Here is a 25,971-nt window from a genome sequence, read left to right as displayed (position 1 = left end):
GCTCGTGCCCACCCAGCAGCAGGACGGCCCGCAGCCTTCCAGGACGAGTGACCATCACCTGAAGGGAGGATCAGAGTGGCTCCTCCCGTTTCCGCCCTCCTTGCGCTCCTCCAAGAACCTCCTCTTTCCCAGCCTCGCCCGAGGGCCGCAGAGTCGGACCTGCGCCGGACGAGGTGGATTTAGCCCGGTTAGAGTTAAGATGGTATCATTAGCTGCGCACAGCGTGACTTCCCACTAATCCTCTCTGCAACTTACAACAAGTTTAAATGTCCATGCATGATGTTATTAGCTGGCTTTAGTATGTGCTTAAGACCCAGATCTCTTTTTAAAGTAATCTCCGAACAAGTTCTACTGTATCCACCCAACAAAGAGATTAATATTTCCAGCAAATCTGATAGGGAAAAGATGCGCCCTGAGTCCCTAATGGGCAATGGGGTAGAGATGGAAGTCAACCCAGGGAAGGGCCCAGAGCCAAGTGCGCTCAGCAACCCCGTCTCCCGATTCACAAAACTTCCTCCTCCAAGAGCTTCCCGCAGCGGGGGTGGGGTAGGGGGGCGTCTCTTTCGGTTAACAGCTTTTCACTACATTAAAAAATGGGGGGTGGGGGTGGCACAATATCTTTATCAATAATACTGAGCATACCCAGGGAAGACGCCTGGGCAGAAACAGACAAACTGAGAGTCAGCACAAGAAAGCCCCTTAATCACAAGTTGCCTGCTAGCCTGGGGAAGGGGCCCTGGGAAGGGGGTGGCCTCCGCGAAAGGCCTGCCTCCACCGGACGTCCTGGCTTGACTAAACCCCGAGGCCACCCCCCCCAACCCCCCCATCCACAAGCCCAACTTGGGGATTCCTAAGCAACCGCAGTCCCGAGCTGGAGCAGCGACAGGACCGAGGTCGCCGGTGAGGGGCCGAAGGGCCAGCTTATTAAAACACACAACAGCCCCCGCGGACGCAACTCAGCCAGCTAGGCAGAGGAGGACTGGCAGCCCCTCTTCGGGGTCCCGCGGCGCCCGCGTCCGGCCGGCTCCAAGCCCTGGAGGGCGGGCTCCGGAATTTGAGCTGGCGCGAACTCGCAGGGCCTCGCGGCCGGCTCCTCGCGCCGCCGCGCGCCCCCGCCTGCCCCGCCGCGCGCCAGCCCCGAGCCCGCGCCAACCCCGGGCGCGCGCGCGCCGGCGCACGGGCTCCGGTGGCTCGGGCAGCTCGGGCAGCCCGTCTCCCGGGAAACACCAATCACACGCCAGCTTTCAGGAAAGGGCCACGAGCAGCCGCAGCTGCAGGAGGACTCTGGCTGTTGGCGGTCACCGGGAGGCGTTGTACTGCCCCGGCGGCGGGCCGGCCACCTTCGCGGCTGCCACTGCCTAGCCCAGCCACTTCGGCAGCCAGTCACAGAGTCAGCTGTCTCCTCTGTGCGCCGCCCACGCCAAGTAGTTTGCAATGCGGTTGCTAAGCCTGGCTATTTTTAGATCTCAAGAATACGTGGTGCTGGAGCTCAGCTAAAACCCAGTCAAACCACCGAACACAGTGATGTGCTTCTCTTTGAACAGATACGTCTCAGAACTCCATATTTCCCTGAAGAAAGTCGGTTATCTTCACTTTTTAAAGTCCTACCCCATGCGGTGTAGCAGTGGGCTGCAAAGCGGAAAGCCACACGCTCCCACCTCAAAGATGGTCATCACCTCTCTAAAGAAGAGCCCTAACTCTCGCGGCCCTGATTGAGGGCAGGCAGATATTCCTTAGCAGCAGTCATAACTATATACTTTTCATTTCCGTTCACCATCTTTAGAATTAATTCCACAATAAAGTCGAACAATTCCCAGAAGGGAATTCTCTAAGAAAGCAGATGAGAATGGAGTTTTCTGCTGATTTCTGTACGTAGTAGGGTAACTTGTGCTAAGAACCCCACGAACACAAAAACAGGATAACAAAGCCATCCATTAAAATCTGGAGACACTGAAGAACTACTTTACATGCCCCGTCGCTGTAGGACCTGTTTAACTGTCTCAAAGTACTAGTGCTAAAAACAATTGACCCAGTATTACAGATGTCTTTTTACTCGGTAACTTCTGAAAGACACCTCGTCTCGCGTTGCCCACCTCACCACCTCCACCCCAGCACCTATGCAAATGCAACATCATATTATGGTGTGTTTTACTAACTCTAATAGAGAAAAGCTTAGTCATACAAAGACAGAGTGGGAAAAGGGTATCAATATTCGTAAACCACAGGGCATTTGCAGAGGTACAGATCCGTAAAAAAACAGATATAGGGATAGTTATACACCCTTTCAAACATCTTCTAGCCACAATGGAAAATAAAACCTTTACTTTCATCTCTCCATTTGTAAAAAGTCAAAATTCTTAAAATGTGAAACTGCCTTGAACTATTTATATGGAGTCTATGAGTAGGAAGAATGTTTATGAACTTGAAATGTACTTATCCTTATCTCTCATTATTTAAGTGGTTTCATAATTTTCATTAAAGATTACACAAATCAGATTAGAATTTCATATTTTTCTAAGTAAGAATCATTTTAATTTTAAAAATAAATACAGAGCACTACTGGTAGAAATGCAGTGTTTAAGAAGGCTTACAGCCACTTTGGGAAAATAGTTCATTTTGAATGTAAATAATGCATTTATCTCGTTTCTATGCACATTAATGGTAACTTCATTAGGGGGCTAATAGTGGTGAATATATCTGTTCACATCCTGCAAGAATATTGCAGAAATATTCCTATATATCCTGTTTACCTCTATCCAATTTCCATTTTTGTTGTTGCTTTGGATTTTCCTGTATGACTGTGTTTTTATGTTATATTCTGTATAATTCTATTATTGAGTGACTTTTCATTGTTAATTTTCTGGTATAAAGTAGGACACGAAAAATAAGTTAGTTATATCTTTATATTTACTTTTACAGGTGTCATTTTATTGGCCTATTTCTAAGTATTTCATGAAAAGATTTTAGATGTCAAAACCTGCAGTTAATGTTTCTGTTTAGAAATACACAAAATAATACCTTTGACGTTGGCAACTCAGATGTATTATTCAGCAAAACAGCAATTACTCATTGTTTTGCACTTACATGTTAAGAACTATTCGACACTTGGTGACACAATAACAAAATTGCGAAGTCAATTATATTTAAAATAGACATCCTAATAAAACATACACAACCAACTCCTTTTACTCTTTTTGAACTGTTTTGTTTCCTTTTTCTGACTGTTTACAGTCAAATAGATTATGTGAACGTTAAACCTAAGTATAATAACTGATTCACACACATCATGAGAAAAGAAAAGTTAGAAAATGGGAAAGGGGTGTAATATACAGGGAGGTGTATTCCTGAAGGCACCAGAACCCACCTAGGGAGGAGCCAAACCTTGTATATTTTTGGAAATGTACACTATGATGTTCTTTTGCAATGTCAATCATAGGGGCAAACTTTGAAAGAGCAGTGTCTGGCAAAATTTAAAGCAAAATTTAAGCTAGATGCACACTAATAATTCTAAGCAGAACTAAAGCAATAAAATTCAACTAGAGTCTCTTTATATTTAAGAAGAGAGAGTTTCAGGTGGGACTAGTGGTTTGCTTTATTCTATTTTAATTGCACAAGAAGCATTTTTGTAACTTGAACTTCCCAGTAATGAATTCTACTTCTCAACCCAGCCTGCAGCCTGAATTGAAGTTCCCATCAGAAAATTAAAATGTTTGTCTGGATAAAATAACTTCTAAATGAACTCTCTATTTCTTTTCGTTTCTTTTGGTATTTTCTGCAGTGTAGCCCCTCGCAATGATATTAGTTCTAGTGTGGGAAAATATTATAATTGAGATCTGGTAAGTTATTTGCAGACTTCAAGTTTTTCTTTACACTGTGCTGACATTTAGTACAGCCCTGGTGAGGAAAACAATACTACCATTCAGAGCTCTAGACGTAGATTTCAATCGACTTAAGCGGGCACAATGAAACTTGGTCATTCACTGGTTACCCATATTGTGTTCTCAAATTTTCTCTCAGCAAAAGTATAATGACTCAGTATTGTATGGTTGCATAGACAAGGGCTCGGAACAAGAGACACTAGTTTTGTCTGACGGTGTGAGAAAGTCGTGAAGGGATCTTTTCTTCCAGATGGTGTTAAATTCAGCTGCCTTTTTAACATTGGCCTTGCACAGCAATCTGCTGCTCCCCTTTCACAAAGACTGCGCTTGGTTCCCACTAGTTAACATGCATACTCACGCAACCTGCAACTTCACTCCAACTGTTTTACAATGCAGTGGTATGCTAAATAAACTTGATCCGGTTTCTGCCAATGTTAAAACTAGCTTTCAAAGAACTACTTAACTGATATTTACACTTCTTTTGACTTAAATGTACATGCCTTTGGAATATTTCAGATTTCAAAGAAATATCACCTTATTATAAGGTCACTGTAGAGATGTCCTCAGACACCCTTCAGACCCATGCTTGGATACAGTACCTCTCTTCAACACACACAAATAAAACAAAATGTCATAAGTTTGATGTGTAATAGAAAAAAGAAAAATTGGAACATGTTGCAGCAAGAGCAGTGGAACAGCAAAAAATAAAATGAAAATAATAACATTGAAATGTATTTTTATTGATCGATAAGTCATGTAACATTAGTATGATACAAAGCAAGTTTGATATGACAATGGCAAACACGTAATTATAATATTGTTTATTTTCCTTAGATGTTATATTTAACACATTTACATAAAAGACCAAGATGTAGGCAAAAGCTTCAGTAATTTGACTCCATTGAGTGCTTTCAGTAAACAATAGGTTTCCCCAGCAAACATCTTATTGCCTTAATTGAACCTCCTTGAGAAAGAAAACCACACACTTTGTAATGTAAATGTTAATTGTAGTAGACAATGGTTCTAGGTAAATAGCACCCCTGGACATGAAGTAAATGAAAGGAATACAGGCACTTAACAATGAAAGGTTGTTTGCACAAACAGTGCTTCAAATGTAAATAAACAAGGGTCTTCTCAACGGTCACTACAGTAGTTAAAACTTTGGCACGTGTTCAGCGGCCAAATTGAGAATTTACGTTCATAAAGTCTCTCAGTTTCTAACTGAAATTAACAGTGGTTTTTCAGGCTTCTCCAGTCTGAACTCTTATAAGGAGTTGCAGCTACAAAGGAAATGTAATGCTTTTGAAGAAAAGTTGTGTATTTGGGATTTGGGATTGTCAGTAATCTAGGTCACGTGGAAGATAACAGGCCATTTTGGGCATTTTCTTATTACAGTGTTTGTGTTTGTGTTTATTTTTAAATGCCTATACAAATGTTTGCTTGGTGACACGTGGAAAAATGAAAGGACTTTCATGAAAAGATTACCATGGGGACCTCCCAAAGTTTCTGCTAAGCATAGTCATTTTAGATTAAATAAAAATGGCTGTTTAGAACACATCTAGCTGGGACTATACTAAAACAACCTTTCATCACACTGTTATTGTGGTCACCTTTCTATAGGTTGATGATTTTATAGTTTTACTTCCAGTGTATGTCTACTAGCAGAATTAGGCCAACTTCCTGGATATATCATGTTCAGAGGTAAAGAGCCTGATGAAGTGATAATAATGTCTATTACAGAAGAGATAAGTATTTTAAATAGAACCCCCTTCCCCAAAACAAAAGCCAAAAGGTGGAAGGCCAAAAGTGCGGACTGGCAATTTGACATGAGGGGCAGGCAGTCATGGGACTTGCTTGGAACTGCTTTCTACTAGCTTTCCTTAAATATTGAAAATCTCAAGCAAAGAAGAAAGCCAAACTTAATTATGGCCAGATTAAACAGCGGTTATAAAATTAACAGAATCAGACAGTATGCAGCAGCTACAGACCAGTTGGTGCTGCCATTTGGGAGGCTGCAGATGGCTGTGGGTGGGAAATGCCTCTACTTTCTTAAGCGATGGAGATGAGTATGGTGTGTGCACTTGATGTTTTTTTCATACCCCCACCCCCCAACAGGGCTGTCTGTCATAGGCTGCCGGGCCCGCTTTACCACTTGCCCCCGAGCGTGGGAATCGGAGCGTCCTGCCGTTCACATCTCCTGCATTCCGTTTAGCGGAATCAATTAGGCAAGACAGACCCTCAGATTCCCCACCCCCTTTCCATTTTTGTCAGGTCTATATACGTCCTAATTATTTCAGTTTGGGATGCCAGAGCTGTTTCCTGGATAGACCTGATCATCCTTAAACAAAAAGAGAGGAGGCGCACACGTGGGTTGTGGCGTAAATGTCACTTTCATTTCCAATGCTAGGCGCAGAGTAAGACAGAACATTTTTTTAACACTTTGACAAGAGGGGAGGCGATCTCGTCTCCATCATGTCTTTCTGCTTCAGTAGCTTCCTCAAGGAAACCCTCTTGGAACAGAGAAGCATCTGTCCTTGTATTTTGAATAGAAGAATAAAAATCAGCCTTTGCTTTTTTTTTCTTTTTTTGCATTTTCCCTTCTAGCTCTATGTCCTCAGTAGATACAAATGATTAACCTTCCAGTATAAATTTTCTGAAAGTCTAATTTCATATAATTTGACATACAACCCAAATACATGTAGTTTCCAAGCATCATCTTTCAAATTTTTCAGGGGAGGGGCCTCAGAAGGGAAGAGCCTAAGTCCACATATTACCAAATCATTTTTAAACTAGGTACCAGACATCTCTACAACAGCTGTCTAAGAAAAAAACCAACCTCATATACAAACTTTTGCCTTAAAGCAAGACAAACTGCGCAAGCCTCTTTCCTCATTAGCACCATACAATTCTCCTTTGCAGCTGTAACAACCCCTCTCCAAGTACCTGGCACCTTTATATTTTGGCATATGCGTCACTTAATTTCCTCTAACCCCACCTTTAATCAAAAGGCAAAAAAACAAAAACAAAGTTAGATTCAATAAGTATTCCTGACCTTTCTGGTTTTTACTGTCTCTCGGTTGTAGTCTCTCATTCTCACACGCTCCCCGGCGATCTTGAAGGAGTTTTTACTTTCGGTTATCTAGCTTTATGAAGACCAATACACTCATACAGCTAGATAACCAAAGATAACAACTCGCTTCCCTCACGCGCCTCTGTCTTCCTTTGATCAGACTCCAGGTCCCGATCTTTCCGACAGCACAGAAGGGTAGTCCTCCAGGATACTCGCCGCGCATAAGATTCCTCCTTGTATGTAAATATGACCTGGTTTCTGTCTGTGTGTGCGGCTAAACATCCAAACGAGATCTGTTGCTTTCAAAGTTTATTCCGAACTTTTTTTTTTTCCTTTCAGCAAGTAATCTCCGGCAGCGTTAGCCAACAATTCATCTATTAATATCAGAAAATAAAACCAGCTATTAAGGTGCAGCAAGCGGTTACGAGTGAGCAGCAGCATCCGTCCCTTCACAGGCCTCTATTTGCATTGTAAATTGCTTCATTCTCACGCAAGACTCTTTAGCCTCCCTCTATAGAGACGTATAAAGCCAACGGCAATTTCCAGCGCAGGGTAAGGAGGAAGGAAAAAAACCATCCCATTCTATAGAAGAAGTGACAGCTGATTCAAGGATCTGCTCCCGATCCTTTTGGGTTAGGCACCATGAGCTTTTTACCAAGCGGTGGCAGCTTGATTGCACATATCTTGTGTGTGTGTGTTTTAGGGGGAAGATCCTCGATTTCACAGGGCTTCTAGGCTGGGGAGGAGAAGATGCCGTCTTGCTGGCGTGCTGCTGCCCCCGGTCTGAAAGAAGGAGAAAAGGGCCATCATTGGAGGGGCTTTCACGGCCAAAATGTGGACCAGCCCGGCAAGGTCAAAGGTTCGAGACCGCGGGAGACCAAGGTAATGATGATGTCATGAGAAATCTCAAGTACATGGTTATTGATATGCATCAGTGATCAGCCAACTGCCCCACGCCTGCTGCCCGAGCAGTGGCAGCGGCGGCAGCAGCAGCGGCAGCATCGCAACAAGCCCTATTTTCTCAATCAACATCTCTTCCGCTAGCATTCCCGACTGCTCCTGGAAAAGCAACCCGCGGCCTTTTACCTCCTCGGTGCTAGTGTAGATCGCTCTAATATCCAAAGACTGGAAGAAATCTCTCTCTAAGGACAGATAAAAGCATTTCAGATCTGGGAACGTCTTTGCCTGCATTTCTCTTCTGGCAGATTGCATGGGCAGACAGATGAAGGCACTTTGCTATTGCTTAAAGCAGGGCCTTGCTTTCTGGGGCTGGGAATCAGATCTGTATTACGCAGTGAGTCGATGTGTGATTACATTGACAATTTGCTCTGGTGGTGTGTTTTTAATGGCTTCACAGCTCAGGCATGTTTGGTATCTACGTACCATGGCGATAGGGTCACATATTTGGTTCTGTAAGTACAAAGTGAAGGCTCTAAGCAAGCCGAGTTCATCCTGGTTTTTAAAAAATGACTCTCTGTGTAGGGTGTGTGCCTTAGAATGTAGCACAGGTAAATACTGCAGCAATAGTTTCTAATGGTGACCACAACTCTGCTGTAATAAAAATGCCAAGCCTTTGTGTATAGTTTCAAACATCAATTTTCATATAGAAAGACAAAATGTACTAGTCTTCCTTAGGAAATTATGAAAAAAATATTGTTACCTCGTCAAAAAGACAGGTAAAACACCTGGATGTTAAGAGCATAACTCTACCTCCCACTCTCCCCTCCCCCACCCTCACCTCCACCTTTCTCTCTAGAGTGGAATATTGTTTTATTAATTAGCCTCATTCCTTTTCTTAGGACTTTTCAAAGTGTGAATATGATCACTTAAAAGAGGTTTTTTTCTTTCCTCACCTTCATAATGGGTAATCTATGTCTAATGCATCTATAATATGTATAGTTCTGATGGTCAAATGCTCCTCAACAGAACCTCTAAGGACAGTCCACATAAGATGCATATTCACCATGGGTGAACTTTATGGACTGTTTTCCAAAATTATGAGTTATGTTTGGTGGTATTACCATTCTTTAAAATATATGCTACAAGCGAATGTCATAAATCTTCATATTCATTTCACACATCACTAGTTTATCACAATACTCTCATTTCTATAGGTTAACTATTCTCCCCAATGACTAAAACACTTTCAGAAATAATGCACACTCTTTCATTAATTCGGTAATTTATTTATTTAGGACGTGAGTGTGACTATGCTTACCAAATTAAATACAGAGCATACATATGTAAATCCTATAGAAAAGACTGATGAGTAAAGGAAACTAGAATTGCTAAGAAAAGCTCCCAATCAAGAGTTCAAACAGTATTACACCAATTAAAGACATGATTTAGCAACACAGATGCCAACATTTCCCAAGGTTTTTTATAAATTTACTTTTTTGGTGAGCACTCTAGTCCTGATTATTTAGAAAAGACAAAGCTATGGAAATCACTCATCTATTTTTCCTATCAAATTTTGGTACAAGAAGTACAATTAGAAATGGTGGCATTGGGTTATATATAAAATGTACATGCAAACTACAAACTAGTTCAGAGAAACCCTCCCATAGGGTTACTGTTCCTCCCTGAACTACGAGGTCACAACATAAACTACTGGATAAGAATTGAACACATCACTGTGGCACAGGCCACTTTCGACATTAGGTAAAATCCTAACGAGCTTTGCTGCCTTGGAAGATTGAGAGTATTTTGGCCTTGCTTTCCAAGACCTAGAAGCAGAATCATTAGTGATCTGGCATGTACTAAATAAAACAAGCATATGATCAGATTAATTTAATTCCTTAAGTTAAAACCCCAAGAAATGCCAGATATTTTTAAAATATCTTTTTTGCTTTATATATGTCTGGATGGGGGTTGGTGGAAGAAGAGAGACGTGATACATGTACGTCTGTGTGTGTTCATCACCTCCATACTTGTGTGAATTTGCAAATTAATGTGGTTATATTTCCACATTTAACAATTAAATGCACTTTTAGAATACAAGTAACTATCATGAAAGCCAAGACACTGAACATATGAGATGCTTCTACAATTAGAAGCTACAGAAAATACTGTCTTAAAATAGCATCTTCTAAGGCAATGCCACATAGTCATATCAACTGACTCCAAGACTGGCCCCCATTCCTGTCACATATACCCTCATTCATTATGAGAGTCCCAAAAAGTGAAAATAGCCAACACAATGATTATGGGCAGTCTGTTCATTAGCCATATAGCCAATTAAATATTTTATCACTCCATCATCTTTCAAGGTATGGAGAAATAAAAGATACACAGCAAGGCTTAACACTGAGCACCTGATTGTTTTGACTATTGCCAAGGTTCATATGGTGGATTATCATGTACATTTCAAGGACTATATTATTATGTAGGCTGTCAGACAAGTTAAAGAATTGTGCTGCTCTAAAGATTCCTACCAATGTCTGCCACACATTGTTATGAGCAACTATTAACACCTACCTGTTTTTATTTCAGATATCTTTGCTTTTCAAAAAGCTATTTAGCTGAGCCACAGAATACCTCTTTTGAAATCTGCATATTGAAGGATATACTGAATTCAAATGGCTTGCCTGCTCATTCTCTAATAAATGCCCATTAATGGCCAGCAGATTAGGACGTGATTGTCATGCTTGTTTTCTAATCTTTTTATAGGTCTCCAGATGGCTGACACATGCATTGAAACATCCTGGTTTTCTTGGGAATAAACAATCTCTGCTTAAATTAAAAGTGAAAAGTTATTATTTTCCACATATTTGGATTAGAATTATGCACTCCATAAATGCAAATACATCAGGTTTGCCACTAATATTTAGAACACCTCTCTGAATCCTATGCAGACTACTGCAGAGTATATAAAGAACTGGCCTATCACCGAAATCTCTTTTTAATATTGAATTCGTATGATTCTCATGCATGCAAACCACAGTGCACTAATACAGCCAAGGCTACCATTTTCTCCCTGAAAGCTGTTTAATTTACAGTGATTTGTATAGTTCAGGCAAGGTACTTGACTGGCTTACTTTCTAATAAAAGTGTCCTATTATTTCTTCTGTATCCTGAATTTCATTTTTATAGGCAGTTGCAGGTTATGTTTGCATTATTCTTGATATATAATATACAAAAGTTACCTACGGGAAAAAACCCTGCATATATGGGAACTTAGATTTTTCTGGACTCGTATCTATTGCATGAACTGGGAGATATGTAATACACTGCAGGCCTGCCACCCAGTAAATAATATTCTATTTTGATTTTGTACATCACTTTGATTTTATCAAATGTAAATTTTGAAATTACCTTTGGCTGGTTGAACTGTCTATTCATTTTATGCTTCTTTGTAGTCTCATCTGAAAAACAGCGAAGAAAACAAATGTCACAGTTTAAATATATATATATATATATATATAAAATCATGTCTACATTTGGCTTCATTTAAAGTATTGCAATTAAAATGCCAAGAGATTCCGGAAAACCCCAGTACAATGTATCCTGGGCTTTAGCACCCACAGGGTTAAACATGCTAATTTGCATTTAAATGGAGACATGCATGATAATAGGAATGCAAAATATGCAGAATCTGGAGGGGTTTGGGAAATTAATATTTTTCTTTCTTCTTTTCTTTTTGGCTTGGAAGGAAGAGGGACTCTTAAGAAACATTAGGGATTTGAACATTGTAACCTGCCATACAAAAGAGGAGGGAGAGTACTTCCATGTAAGAATTTTAAGACTGGAACAAAGTCGTATTTTCTAAATGTTTAAGAAACTGAATTTCCAGGCCTTTCAAACAATGGGAATCCCTGGATAAATATCTAATCCATTAGAAAGATGCAAATAGTTTACTGTAAGGCCACAGCACGGTGAGATGTGCATTCATATCTATGGCTCCTGATTGGTTATTTCCTCCAGTAAATCAATGAATAATGTAAAACCTGATTGCTGTAAAGTGGTGGATTTTTTTTATTCCCTTCCTCCCATCCCCCCACGACTCAATATTCAAGAAGTCCTGCACTCCCGAAAATTGGTTGCTTTTCTTTCATGATTTTTTTAATGCTTATTGTTATTTTGGAGTGGCAGGGTGGGGCTATCAGTTTTGCAAAATGAAAGTACTGCACTGGTTCGATTATGCTGACCATGGGAGCTGGTTTCCCCAGACAGTGCTCTAATTACTGGTGTCAAGGTGGGGAAAGAGGGTGGTGGGCAAAGGTGGGCCTGAGGAGAGGGAGGAAACTGGATCCGACCCCGCCGTTCTGGGCCTATGGCAGCTACAGCTCCAAAAGACCCCCCCGGCCGTGGCCGTGACTTGACAGGGCCTCCGGTCTAACTTCTGATCAATTCCACTGCGGCCCTGACCTCTCATGACAGTCCCCCATTCAAGCATCTGGGGTACATTTGCAAGAGAAAACGACACAGACACTAACGCAAATACGTTGCCTGGGTTCCCACCGCCCGGGTTCCCTCAGACAATTCCAGGCCAAGGAAGGAAGGTCTTGCCTCCCTCTGCCGGGTCTGGGCTCCAAGCAAACCGCAGAGACCGGGCTCTGCTCGCATACCAGAAGCGTCTGAAACGGAAACGCTCCAAGTCCCAATAACTAGCTGCTATGGTTGCATCTTGATCACAGTTTGAACTTGGGATAACCCTGTAAAGAGGCCTCTCGCTTTCCAGAATCCAAAAGGCAAAGAGAGAAAGGAAGTGGAAATCCACCAGGTCTACTTAGTTACTGTACGTAAGTTTCTACTGGAATCCAATCAGCCCCTCACTTCACTGCCAGGTAATTGCAACTTTGAGGTGGTTAAAAGAATTATTCGAAATGCGAATCCTGAATCCAGGAACGCAAAAAACAATTGTATCTGGCTCTAGATTTACGAGAGCAAAGTCCTACCGCCACCAGCATAAAATCACATACAGAATTCCCCTTTCCAACGAGAAATTTTCTCCTGAGTTGTCTGGCCTCTCTCTGCAATTGGGGGTCAGGCAGCCGGATAATTAACAGTCTTGGTTCAGACAACTCAAGAGATCAACAGGTTTGGCATCCGAGACTCACAGTCAATTAGCTGAAGCAAAGCCCCGGCCTGGCGCTCGGAGCGGCCCGCTGCGGGGCTCTGCGGGCACCGGCAGGCTGGCGAGGCGAGGAGCGCGGCGCGGGCCGCGGCGGGCACTGCTGGCCCGCGCCGCCGGCCGCGCTGCCGCCTGCGGGCCGCCACGGTACTCACTTGCTCTCCTCCCTGCGCCAGGCACTGCTGCCCCTCAAATCCAGCTGGGCAGGAATCGAAGCGCCGGCCAGAAGACAAGATCCAGAGTCACAGGGCGGCCGCAGGACATACACAGGCTCCTTTCGGCGTCTCAAAAAAAGAAAATTGTTTTTTCAGATCATTCCTCTCCTTAGCACATTTAAAACTGCCGCTCAATTCCACACGGTGATTCTTGCTTGATTGCGTCTAAAATAGTTTAAACGGATCTTCCCCTCTGGGAAGAGAGAGAAGGGCGCAAAAGACGAAGGAGGAAAAAAAAGCCAACTTTTCCCCCCCACGCCAGGCACTTGCTCCGTGAGCCTCGGAGTGGAGAGTGAAGTGGTGTGTGCGAGGCTCGGCAAGTTTTTGGGGGGGCTGTCCAAGGTCTAGTCCAGCCCCCTCTGCCGAGGAGGACGTGCTCTGAAACTCAACCAATTTCCCCACTGCTTTTGTTACTGATGAACTGAAGCCCTATTGTTCATCCATTGCCACGGTCTTTTTCAGTCCCCACACTACGTTCTGCGTTGCCAGAGATAATGAATTTGCACCCAAACCTCTCATAGTCCCCTCCTGACAGACGGAACAAATTAGAAATGTCTCGTCTGAAGGAGGGCAATGGCTACATTTTCCTATTGTAGGATGCAAAGCACACATTTCTTTGGAAACTTCTTTTGCCTTTTCTACCTTTTATTTTCTTCTCCCTCTTTTTCTTTTTTCCTCCAGTTTTTTTCCCCTCTTGATTTCTTTAGACTCTTTTTTTTAAGAATAGCCCTGTCTTGTTTTTCCAATGCACCATTTTATGTAACTTGTGGATCTTTTCTACCGTCCTTCCTTCTTTCCTCTCCTTTCTTTTTTAAGGACTCCCTTTGCAATTTTATTTACAAACTTGGAGAACGACCTTTTGACTTGCAGACTTTTTTTTTTTTTAAAGAAAGGTCTTTTGGTTCAAGTCCCCCTTCCTCACTCCTCCCCCTCTTTTTGTTGTGGTCGTTAAATATGTTTGGCTAAAGACAAGAAATACATTATAAGGATTTTTATTCTTTAAACTCCAGAGCTATTCAAAAGGTACCCAGGATGCGCCATAGGGGTTATCTATTTGAGGGGGAAGAAAAAGCGTGTGTGTGTGTGTGTGTGTGTGTGTGTGTGTGTGTGTTTTCCAGGGATAGAGGCAGAGAGATGTGGGAGGGTGTGGGTGGGAGTGTGCAGGGAGAGAAGGGTGGGGGCCTTGAGGGGAAGGTGGGCTTCCTGGAGCACGAGCGGGGAAGCTGTCAGGGGTGTAGGCACGAGAAGGAAGGTGCAAGAATGCGTCTGGCCGAGGGTGTCTTGCACCCCCGGGCCTGTTCGCGCGCCCGGCCCGGGCGAAGCCTGGGCGCGGGTGGCTGCGCGCGCGGGCGCTGGTTCCGAGCCTGCGCGCGTGCGACCGGGGCGGGAGGGGGCCTGTAAAAATGCAGACGAGCGGCCCGTATGTAAATACGGCCCGGGGGGAGCGCGGAGGCGGTAATGAGAGCGGCGGGCGCGCGGCCCCGCCAGCGGCCCCCAGCTTTCCCGCCAAGTGCAGCCGGAGGACAGACAGCCATGCGTGTCCTTGGCGGGAGGGCCCCGCCCGCCGCGCGCGCCCGCCCCCCGCGCACACGCACACTCTCTCTGGCAGGCGTGGGGCCCTGTGGCCACGAGCATGTCAGGAAAACAAAGCTAGGGCTGCGAGGTGGAACGAAGAAACGGCGGCCTTGGCGGCCAAGGGCAGGACTGGGAAGCCGAGACCGCGGCCTCCGGCGCTCCGTGCTGGCCAGCCCGCGGCTCTGCCCTCCGCCCCCGGCTCCGCACGGCCCCGGCCCACAGGGGGCCGAGGACCATTTCTTGGCCGCCTAGAAGAAGGTGGCGAGCAGAGGCGGGGGCGGCTGTGCACCGGGAGGTGCTGGCGGCCCCCGCCCGGTGCGCGGGCACGCACACGCCGGCGCGCCTGTCCCGAGGGGCGGTCGGGAGGCCTCCCTGCCGCCCGGCCGAGAGCCACGGCCACCGCGCCCGGACTGCGGAGCTCCGGGGGGAGAATACACCAGGCCGAATCCGGCGAGGCGCGTCCCGGGCTGCGGCCCCGCAACGCCTCGCACCCCAAAGCCCCCTCCGCAGACAATGTAATCGGAGGGCCTGGCTGTGCAGAGCCCTCGCCGCCCCCTCCCCCCCTGCCATTCAAATGGGTGAGACTCGAACTCCAGCCCAGGAGCTCTGGCCTAGATGGCCCCGCAGATAAGTCCCAGAGTGGCCGTGGGGAGCCACTGATCTCTCTCTCCTCTCGCTCACAGCGCCTGCCTCGGTGCTCACCCGCCCAAGCACCTCCCCAACACACACATACACACACACACACAGGACACTCCCATCACATTACAACGCACGCTAATGGAACGGCTGTAATGAAGCCGACGCGCATAACAAGTGCACAGGTAAACAGGTACCGAAACGAAAAGCCCCCACCAGTCGACTGGGCGATTTACCTCTCCCTACTGGAAACACGTGTAGCTTATCGTGTTTTAGGAGTGATTTGCTGTTGTCTGAGGTCTCCCCCTCCTCTTCTTGTGGAGAGAAGCCAAAAAAAAAAAAAAAAAAAAAATCATGTTCCATTGTCAGAGTCTTCTTTCTGATAAGCTACCCGAGCATTGGTCTAAAACGTTTGGGGATTTGCTTTGGTTTATCTGTTGGTTTTGGTTTGTTGTTTTGGGGTGTGTTGTTTTTCTGAGGACAGCAAGAGAACGTGTATTTGGTGGGGCTGGAGGCGCAGAACGAGAGCCTGCGCGCGCGGCCGCAAGGCTGGTGAGGCTGGCAGCCGGGCAGTGGAGAGAGAAGGCGGAGGCTCGTCCTCCCCCGGGGTCGCCACGGGCCCCCGCGGCCCCCTCGGCCTGGGCTCGGCCACCGCGCTGCCGCCGCCACACTGGCGGGCTCCGCCGGCTGCCGCTCCGTGTTTTCCCCCATCCCGGCTTCACGTTCAAGGTTTAGCTGCGAGGTCACGTCCATTGACGTCAGCTCCCTGTCTCCCTCTACGTCCGGCTACATTTACATACATCAAGGAAATTAGGGCATTAAAAAAATATGCAAATCCTGCGCGAAGAGGAGCCGGTGCATTCCTGGCGCGATCGCCTTTTATTGAAGCTTTTAATTAAAGGGGCCAGTTGGCGAGCCCCTGAAACAACCGCCAAAACCCCCAAAAGAGAAAAATAAACGCTGTAGCCTTCGGGAACGGTTGTTTCGGCTCCTGTTCTGTGGGCGGCTGAGGACCGCCGGCTGCCGGGCTCGGAGAAGAACAGGTTAGAGGAGGCAGCTCCAGCCCATGCATAATCAGGGCTCCGCGGCGCCTCCATTCTTTCCTCCTCCTCCTCCTCCTCCTCCTCTCCTCCTCCACCTCTCCTCCTCCTCCTCCTCCTCCTGCTCCCGCTCCTGTTGGTTCCAGCGTGTGTTATTTTTAATACTGATGCATATGTAAAGATATATTTGCATTTTTTAATTCGCGAAAAGTTCAGGTTGTATCGTTTTGTTGATCCTCCACCCCCCTTTTTCTGCTATCTTATTATGTCTATCTGTCTCTCCTGTCCCTTTCTGTCTGTCTTTATTTTTTGGCGAGTGTCTGCTGCTGTCTCTTACTAGATAATATGCACAGTTGCCTCCCTGCTTCTGTTTATTTAAGGCTCCAAATATGCACATCTGTCATGTATGTAATGCCAGCTGTATAACCTCTTGGTTTGGTCATAAAAGAAAAGACACATTTTTTTTTTTCTTTCCTGACATACCCCCTTGATCGGCTATAATGCCCATCGCTCAAGGCTCAAAGTTTGTCTAATTAACTTCATATTAGCAAAAACACAGTTCGGGCAAGTGCATTTGAGATAATATAGGTATAAAGGGAAGTGACTTGAAAGATTTCTAAAGAATTTCTTTGCTGATTAACAGAGAGCTGCGGCATTCACTGCCTTACTGCTCTCTAGCATTTCTTCTTGCAAAAAAAAAAAAATCTATTTTAAAATCTGTAGACACAGGAACGGACAGCCTTCTGCAAGGAAGACATTTTCAACCATGTTGTACCTTATCTGCTGCATTCAAAATTTATTGTTTCATTTTTATCTTAATATGGCTGGAAAAAAAGGCACATTATCTTGACCGAAAAACACCCTTAAGTCCTGACTTTGAAATGAAAACAAATCAACAAAACAGTTGACTATATTAATCCAGTTGATTTGCCCTAAAATACACAGGCCTTGAGTTAGATTTCAAGCAATGTAATCTTGTTTATAAGGTCAGATTTTCCTTCTTGGCAATATATCTGTTCAGCACAATGGCTTTTGAAAAATATATATGTGTAAAGTCCACTTTTTAAATTCCCCCAAAGCTATCATTTTAAAAAGACTGAATCCATAATTGCATAGCCACAAAGAACCGCAAATATGCACACATGCAGCTTAATCAGTTAAACAAGTCCAAGTACATGCACAGGTAATTAGTTTTCTTATGAATGACTTACCTGCAAAGAAAGACTCAGCCCTCCCCAATGGCTTTCATGTATAAATATTCACAGGTATTTTCCCCCATTTTAAACCTAGAGCTGTATGCCATCTTTCATGCTGGACTATCCAGCATCCATTTTTGGCACCCTTAATTCTTATGGCATTTCCAGCCTTACCTCTGGCTGTAGTTTTTCCAAGCCTACACTAAAGTGCTCATATGATATGTCACCCAATAAAAAGTGGTCAGATGGCTACACGTAAAACATTAAAAAACGGAAACACACTCATCCTTTAGGTTTGCCCTTACCTTGCCATATATAGCAAGATTACGTTTCCTAAAGTACATTTTCAGCACATTTTATGACTAGTTGCAGGATTCCACAACTGGTTGCAGAATTGCCGGTTTCTGGGGGGCACCTGGCTGAGTGAAACAATTCGGCAGGTTAAATGTCTCTCCGAGTTTGGCTGCAATTCAATCGTGCGTGGCGGTTTGTTCCTGCCTGGACTCTCGCACATACCTGCCCGCCTTTATACAGGCATCAGGACAAACACATCGGCCACATTGCAGGGCATACAGTGGCGGTGCATATATTTAGATGGTAGTAGCAAGGAATGTGTGCATGTAGGGATGTCTGTGCATGCATGTGTGTACAGACGCATGTGTGCGTGTGCGCGCGCGCGCTGTGTGACAAGAGACACAGAGAGGTACACCTCTTATCTCTGATCTCTCTGTAATCTCCTTTTCTGTTTCTAATCTCCCTTATTGGCGCATGGTAGTAACCTGCAGCATCTGAACCGGCACCGTCACTGCCGTGTGCGCACTGTGGCTTACCCCGGGGGCCGATGGCTCGGTGGCTCGCTGGTTCGGTGGGTGTTGTGGCGGAGGGTTGGTAGCGCCGCTGCCGCTGCCGCGGCGGGTCCGGGTGCTCTGTCCCAGCCCGGCAGCCGAGCGCGCGGTGCCGGAGCCCCCTCCCACCCCGCCCTCACCCCCATCCTCCCCTCCCCTCTGCACCTCCCCCCCCCCCCCCACCGCCCCACATTACCATATGGAGGCCGAGTCCCTGCGAATCACAGCAGCAGCGGGCGGCATTTGAATAAGCCCTGCAACCCAGCGCAGACCCCAACTCCTCCGCAGGCGGCGTGCCCTGCACCAAGGGCCACCACTCCCGCCGGTAACCTGGCAGCGGCCGACACCTCCCCAAAGTGCCCTAGGCGCGCGGAAGAGAGGGTGCTGGGCCTCCCACTTGCTACTTTTATATTAACTTGACTGATAGGATCAGACAATAAATGGGGGGGGGGGACACAGAGAGAGAGATACACACACAGAGACGGGATGGGGGGCGGGGAGAGAAGAGGAGAAGAGGGGAAGAAGAGAAGGGTAAGGAAAGAGGAGAGACGCTGTGGCGGGGGATTGTAGGGGAAGGAAAAGACAGCCTGAGGAAGGGGGAGAAAGCGGGGGAAGGAGCCCGAAGGGGTGAGTGAAAGAGAAGAGTAAAATGGGGAGGGAGTGGGATAACGATGGGGGGGGAGACACCCAAATATCTGAATTTGGACTTTCCAAGCTAAAAATACTACCTCACTGAACTTCACAACCTCCAGTTAGACACGTGTTTCTCCCCCCTCCCACGTCACCGAATGATTAATTTGCTGTCTCAATCAGAAATAATAATTTAGAATTGTATAGCAGATACAGGATTTAACGGAAAGGAGCCAATTTTGTGAAACATACCAAAAGGCGTGACATTTAAAGATGATGTTGGCCACCTCACGTTAAACAATTAAAGCTTGCCTTGAAGACTCAGGCACTTGCCCAGCCTTGTCCTCCGAGACAGGGAGACCGAGGCCCAGAGTCAACAACAAGATGTGTTCCGAAATATTTTGGACTTTTCTTTCTTCCTCTTTGATATTTGATTCTTACATTTTTCTTCTTTAGAATTGATTACGTTTACCAAAAAATACAGGTAAAGTGTGGGTCTTTTTGTTTTTACTGCAAAATATCCCCACATTTTTACTGAAGATATAATTTTAAACGTTAGTTTAAATACATAGCCGGTTCCATTTTGCATACTAACTCTTTCAATAACTCGAGGTTCTGAATTTAGCGTTTTCAGTGCAGTCTCAAAATCGGAGCAGTACGAAACAATCAGAATCAGAATGAAATCTCCAGTCACCTATACGATGTACCCATTGTAAATGTCTCTCTCGGTATTCACAAGCCAAACCACCTCCTTTTGAGACACACAAAAAGAACGCTTCTGATTAATAATCTCTCACGCGGCACACTGAGGCCGAAGGCAGGGAGCCGCAGGACGCCAGAGAAGGGCGCAGAATTCTCAGTGCCTAGAATTTCAATACCGATTCCAAAGATGTGCTAACTGCTAGGTTTCCGAAGGGAAATAATGCTTGGCAAGCAATGCTTTCGGGGAAGACAACCACATCCAAACCCTGGCTCCTTCGTGGGCCGGGGGAGGGGGGCGGTCGCCGTTATCCGGCCTTTCCGCGTGCAGACGTGTGTACACGATGGTATGTAGCTCACGTATGTGGCTAGGCCCAGGTTGCTTTCTTTTCTTTTTCTTCTTCTTCTTTTTATTTATTTTTTTGAGGCAAGAAATTGAAACCGACCCACTCTTTCTGTTGGCTAGCTCCCAGGAAGTTGGGATTTCAACCTCTTGTTTGTTTTTAAAGCTAGTGTGGTTGAATGCCCCGGCTCGGGATTTTCCTGGGATGCTCGCAGTGCCCAGTCGCTGCCCACAGCACAGGAAAAGAAGAGAAAGGAGGGCGAGTGGGTGGCTTCCAGCCGCTTCCGTCGGGGCCCCGCTCTTCGCCCCAACACACCCTTCTTGTTTTCCTCTCCCCGAAGGCGCTCCCTTAGGCCGGCCAGTGTCGCTGCGGTCGTGGCCAGGTGAGCTAGGGGACGGTCCTGGGGGGCAGCGGCCCTCTCCCCGGAGCTCTGGTGTGCTGGGAACCCGCCGGGCGTGGAAGGCTGAGTGGTGCGGGGGGCCAGCGCGGGGCTCCTGGCTCCGGCCAGCAGGGGAACAGCGACACCTACTGGCCGCGCAGGCACTGCGTCGGGGCCGTCGGGGCGGCCCTGGGCTGGGGGTGCCCAGCTGCGTGGACTTGGGAGACCCCAGGACTCTGCGCCCGGGGCTCGGCCTGCCCCTCCGGGCCTCCCCTGCCCGGGGGTAGGCAAAGCCTCCGCCTGTAGAGATCCCCTAGGGGGACGGTAGGACGCGACTGAACGCTCTCGCGGGCACACTCGCCCTACAGCCTGAGGCTCTTTCTTCTGGGGAACCAGAGGGACCCGCAGATGCAGTTGGCCACCGTCTCCTGGTTTTATGAAAGACCCAGGCGGAGGTTGGAGCCCTGACCTCTTTGGGTTCATGACCCAGGCCTCTTCTCCACCACCCCCATTTCAGCGCTGACTAAAGATGATATCTTTACAAATTAGGAACCGAGGAGAGTTCATTATCCTCCCTTAAGAGGGGAAATGTGCGAGTCAAGGACACAGCCTCACACGCAGCGGCTGACGCCAGGCACGCGGGCCGGCCGAGCCCTGCGGCTCGCCAGCCTCAGGCACCTTGAGCGCGCCCTCGCCGCCGCCCGGATCCAGATTTGGCAGCTCTCCTTTGAGAGTTATGATCTTCTTAATTACACCGGAAGTAAAGGCAAATTTGGGGCGGTGGTGGTATTTTCGAGACCTAAGGGTATATATGGATCCTGCTAATAAATGCTTCGATTGTTGGCTTCGGTTAGGAAAGATGAGAGAGGGTGCCAAGGGATGGCGAGGCCCTAGGAAAACCTAGAAAGGATGAGGATGGAAAGAAACCAATTCGTGGATTCTAGATTTACTTTCTCGTATCAATCTTTTATGTTCAAGCAAATGGACATTTCATATGAAAAGGAGATGTAGGTGGTCCCAGCAGTGGACGGAGGAAGGAGGGGATCGAAGCCGCCTCTTGCCCCCACATGCCTCCGCTTCCTGTATTAGATTCTGAGGCTCACCTGGGCCTAAGAAACGTGACTGAGTATGATTTGGGTGTTAACTTGCTTCGATATTAAAATATATCCCTTCTCCTAGAAAGATTGGGCTATCTGAACTAATTTGAATCCCTAAGATTTTTCCCTTTAAAATATTACTCACTAAAAATCCCAGGATTGAAAAAAACCTTTCCACTGAAAATTCGAGTTCATCTTGAAAATTATTGTCCTTTGGATCTAGAGTCTAAAGTGTTTTGAGGAAAAGGGGAGGGGGGAGTCTTGTTAGGGCTAAATTTTTGTCTGCATTTTCTACAATTGCAAAAGTTTTGCTAATTCTGTTTGTTTAAATAAAATTGGAATCTCTTAGTGCCCCTAAAGTCAAGAGTTTTAGATCAAGTCTCTTCCTCTTTTCTTATTAAAAATATCTCTAAAATGCTCAAGAAGCCTGCTCCTCAACTCAGTTTTGCAAGTGTTTTTTCCTTTTTTCTTTTCCTGCAAGTGTATCTGAATGTGTTCTGATATTATATGAATTCACATCCCAGGGCAGGCTCATAGTAGTTTGTATGATGTATGAATAAACCTGTATTACTAATAATGAATAAAATAGAGCTATATCATAGTGGCATTTCTCTCAATGAATCCTGCACCCCATCGCATATCAAAGCCAACTTTTTTCTTGTAAAATGGAAATTTTCATAGGAAAAGAAAATGACTACAGAAAAATTAAATGACACTGGTCACACCACAAGCACCCATCAACCAAATCCAGTTCAGAGCTATCTTGGGGTATTGAAAGCACCTTGAAAAATGCAGAGGTTGAATTTTTTTCCTTTCTTGGGTAGCATTAGGTTTCTAGAATGTAGCTTTAATTTTAACTAGAAAATCTTAGCTCTAATGGGTTCTCACTGTTTCTTTATATTCTTTGGCTTTATTGAGTCTAAAAATTGTTGATTTAGCATTAAAGAAAATAGTAAAATAGAATTTAAATGTCAAAAATGGTGGAATTTCTCTGTATACTTAATCACCCCCCACCAAGCATAAGTATATTAAACCCTAATTAAAGGAATGTTTCTTGATTTAGGACAGAAAATTAGGCCAGTGAAATCGTTTCTGATTCCACAAGAAATGTGAATGTATGCATATTATTATATTATTTGTAATATTATATATATATCTTCACAGTTGTTATTAGTGATGTGTGTGTGAAGTAAGGGTGGAGACAAGGTTTCTCATTCTGTTTAGGTCCTCCTTAATATATTTCTCTTTTAATTCTTCTTATTTAGCAAGAAAATTAAGGAATGAAGACAGGCTAAACCGTCATTAGACTGTGTCTGTGTTCCTTTGTCACACCTGCCCTGCCTCTGGGCTCGCCTGGGAGGGTGTGTGTGTGTGTCTGTGTGTGTATGTACTTCCTTTCCTGCTTGTTGAGGAGCATGAAGGAAGGGAGGGATGCAAGGATGGGAATATTGATCAGAAAGGCACATCACTGCATGCGAAAACGAGAGGGCTACATCCAAAATCCCGTAAATCCCAGCTAGAGGGTTATCTGGGGAGGGGTAGCTGGCAGGCCGATTGCATAAATGGCTTGGGGAGAGGGGAGAGGCTCCCTGCGTCTGGAGCGGCCTCCCTTTCAGCTGCGGTGAAATCCGCAGGGGCTCCATGACGTTTGGCTTCTGGGAGTAGAGCTCCAAGGACACCTGTGTGCATCTGGTTGGAGACAGGGATGTGTGTGTGTGAGTGTGCGTGCGTGTGTGCATGTGTGTAGGGAAGAGTAGGCGCTTCATCAAAATTCATTTGAAAAAATATCGATCCTAAAATTCTGCCATGTCATCAGTTGGAGTCAGTCACCAAGGTCACTAACATATCCCAGGTTCACTCATAGACCACAGCAACATTATTGCTTTTGATGGTACGAATATGGCTTCTTTCATGTCTTCGGCTCTTTATGGTACTTCCTTAGAGCGGGGCGAGGCTCTAGCCTCTCCCTCCTCCCTTCTCGATCCCCACAAACAAAACCATTCTACCACTTGAGCCATCTGCCGCAGGTGTAATGGATGGCAGGGGGCCGACCTAACCACACTTCAGTCTCTTCTAGGTCGTCACCGCTCTGCACCAAACAAATGAGTCCTGTTTCGCCACTAGGGTGCCGAGGTGGATGGTGGATGCTGGCCCCCGCCCCTGGCAGCGTTCGGCGCTTAGAAACCAGAGCCAGCTGACAACACACGAAACACACAGGCACAGAGAAAACGCCGAGCCAACGCGCGCTCCCTCTGCCCCCTCCCGCTGCTCGCTGTACACATGGAGGACACGTACACAGCCTTTACACATTTAAAAGCCCTCGCGACTCTCTCGGAATTCTTGGTTACTTATGACGGCCTTCCCTACTGCACATAGCCCCTGGTGTGTGTGTGTATGTGTGTGTGTGTGCGCGCGCGCGCGCGCGAATGTGCGTGTGTGTTTAAAATGCTTATTGGTAGGTCATCAGCAGCTGATCAGATATAGTAATCCAATAATCTTTTTGAATTCATACAATTTTTCGTTAAAGGTAATTTTCTTTTTTTAAAGAAAAACTGTCAATTTCCTGCTCAAGTCTCGGGTTCCCAGTTTCGGTTCCAGGGAACCGCAGAGCTCCGCAGACCCCGCCTTGACAAACTTTCCCTTTCCAAGGTTTGAGCGAGGCGCAAACTGTCACTTCATGACAGAACAGGGGCTTATTTGCACGCAGGTGTGTAAAAGAAGGGAGCTGTGAGAACGCGCAGCATAGGGAGGGAAATTGGGTAGCTGGGAGCCTCCCGTGGTGGCTTGGAACCCTGGCAAGACGCACAGAGTGCTCCAGGGCAAGAGCTCGGGGTCCAACCTCCCAGGCGCTCAGCATCCTCTTGGCCCCGGCCCTCCGGCTCGAGCCCTTCCCGCCGCCCCCGACCTCCGCCCGCCGCTCGCACACCACCTCCATTTTCATCAACACTTGAGCAGCCCCAGGTAACGGTGCCCATCCTTCCGGCCTGGGCTATGGGCGGAGGCTGGACCTGCCGGGAATCGAACTCCGTTGGCCCCAGAGTACTTACCTCGAGCGAGGCCCTGGCAAATGGTGGCCCAGAAGCGTCAAGTTTCCTCTCCCAGCCGTTGTGCCAGATTTCCCTTCCTGCCTGCCGCTCCCCTCGGCAGGCTCGCCTCTCTCTCTCCCTTTCTCTCTCTCTCTCTGTGTCACACACGAGGATTACTTGTGACTTTTAGAGGCAAAAGCTTGCTTATTCAGAGGAGAGAGGGAGGGGAGAGGGAGAGGGCAGGGAGGCGGGAGGGAGGAGAGAGGGGGGAGAGAGAAGTAGAAGGGGGATGGAGGATGAAGAGGAGGTGGAGAATCAGAGGTAGTGAAGGCGTAGGTAGAGGAGGAGGAGGAGGAAGAGGAGGAGGTGGAGGCATGGGAGGGGTAGGGTGGAGTAACCGAAGATGGGCTGGGATGGGACGGCGAGGAATAAATTGCTCCCCACCCAGCTGCAGTGCGACGCCCCCAGCGTCCCAGGGGAGCCGGTGCGTCAGATCGCGGCTGGCCAAGGCGGGGCTGTACAAAAGCGCCGCGGGACCCCCTTCGCGGGCTTCCACCCGGGCAGCCCGAGCGCCGGAGGCCGCTCCACGCTCGAGCTCGGACCGCGGAGGGCTCTTCTCCGCCCGGACACGGGTGGCTGTCTAGGGACTCCAAGCTCCACGGAACTTTGCTTTCATTCCCGGGCGCCTGGCCATCCTCGCCTGCGTCTCACACAAGAGCTGGAAGCCCGCGCAGCCCTAGCTCGTCCTCGCCCTGGCCGCCGGCGCCCACCTTAGCCGTAGCCCCCGGCGCGGGCGCCGCTCACTCGCGGCTCATCCACAGCCCGGGCTCAGCCTCAGCCCCGCATCTCTGTTCACATTTGGGGCACCCCCTCAGCTTGTTTTTACAGAGGCGTGTGTGTGTGTGTGCGCGTGTGTGTGTGTGCAGCGCGCACGCTCCAGGCTAGAAAGAAGGTGAAATCCTGGCACGAAAAAGTAGCTTCGGTCTCCTGCAGCTTGGAGCCCACGACCAAGTTCGATCATATCTAGTATTCGAGATTACAGTTCGAAGCAAGGATCAAGGCGGGAGCTCACCGGATCATTTCAACTGAATTTCTATACAGCAAGGATTGTTTATTATTATTATTATTATTATTAACTACAAAAATAGGCTAAAAAAAATAAAGTGTAGTTGCAGAGAAAGACGGGGGGCATTTTTAGCAATGGTCAGGAACTAAAAGTGGTTGAAATGGTTTTCTGGGACAGGAGCATCCACGAGGGATAAAGGTGG

At 46.7% G+C, this 25,971-nt stretch overlaps 1 long non-coding RNA gene and 1 other non-coding gene across 2 annotated transcripts; both read right to left on the bottom strand.

The window, feature by feature from the left end:
• Positions 1-4,597: 4,597 nt before the first annotated feature.
• Positions 4,598-25,401, bottom strand: LOC138917339 (uncharacterized). Its single transcript, XR_011425194.1, has 4 exons — positions 24,725-25,401; positions 13,177-13,305; positions 11,263-11,312; positions 4,598-7,731 (listed from the first exon to the last, which is right to left on the bottom strand). It is a non-coding gene; the product is annotated as an uncharacterized lncRNA (long non-coding RNA).
• MIR9A-2 (microRNA mir-9a-2) lies at positions 6,996-7,073 on the bottom strand. Its single transcript, NR_032942.1, has one exon. It is a non-coding gene; the product is annotated as a microRNA mir-9a-2 (primary transcript).
• Positions 25,402-25,971: the final 570 nt, after the last annotated feature.

Source organism: Equus caballus, chromosome 14 (assembly GCF_041296265.1).
Source record: "Equus caballus isolate H_3958 breed thoroughbred chromosome 14, TB-T2T, whole genome shotgun sequence".
NCBI classification, from domain to species: Eukaryota; Metazoa; Chordata; class Mammalia; order Perissodactyla; family Equidae; genus Equus; species Equus caballus.
Note: the sequence above shows the minus strand (reverse complement) of the source record. Positions and strands in the feature narration are given on the sequence as shown.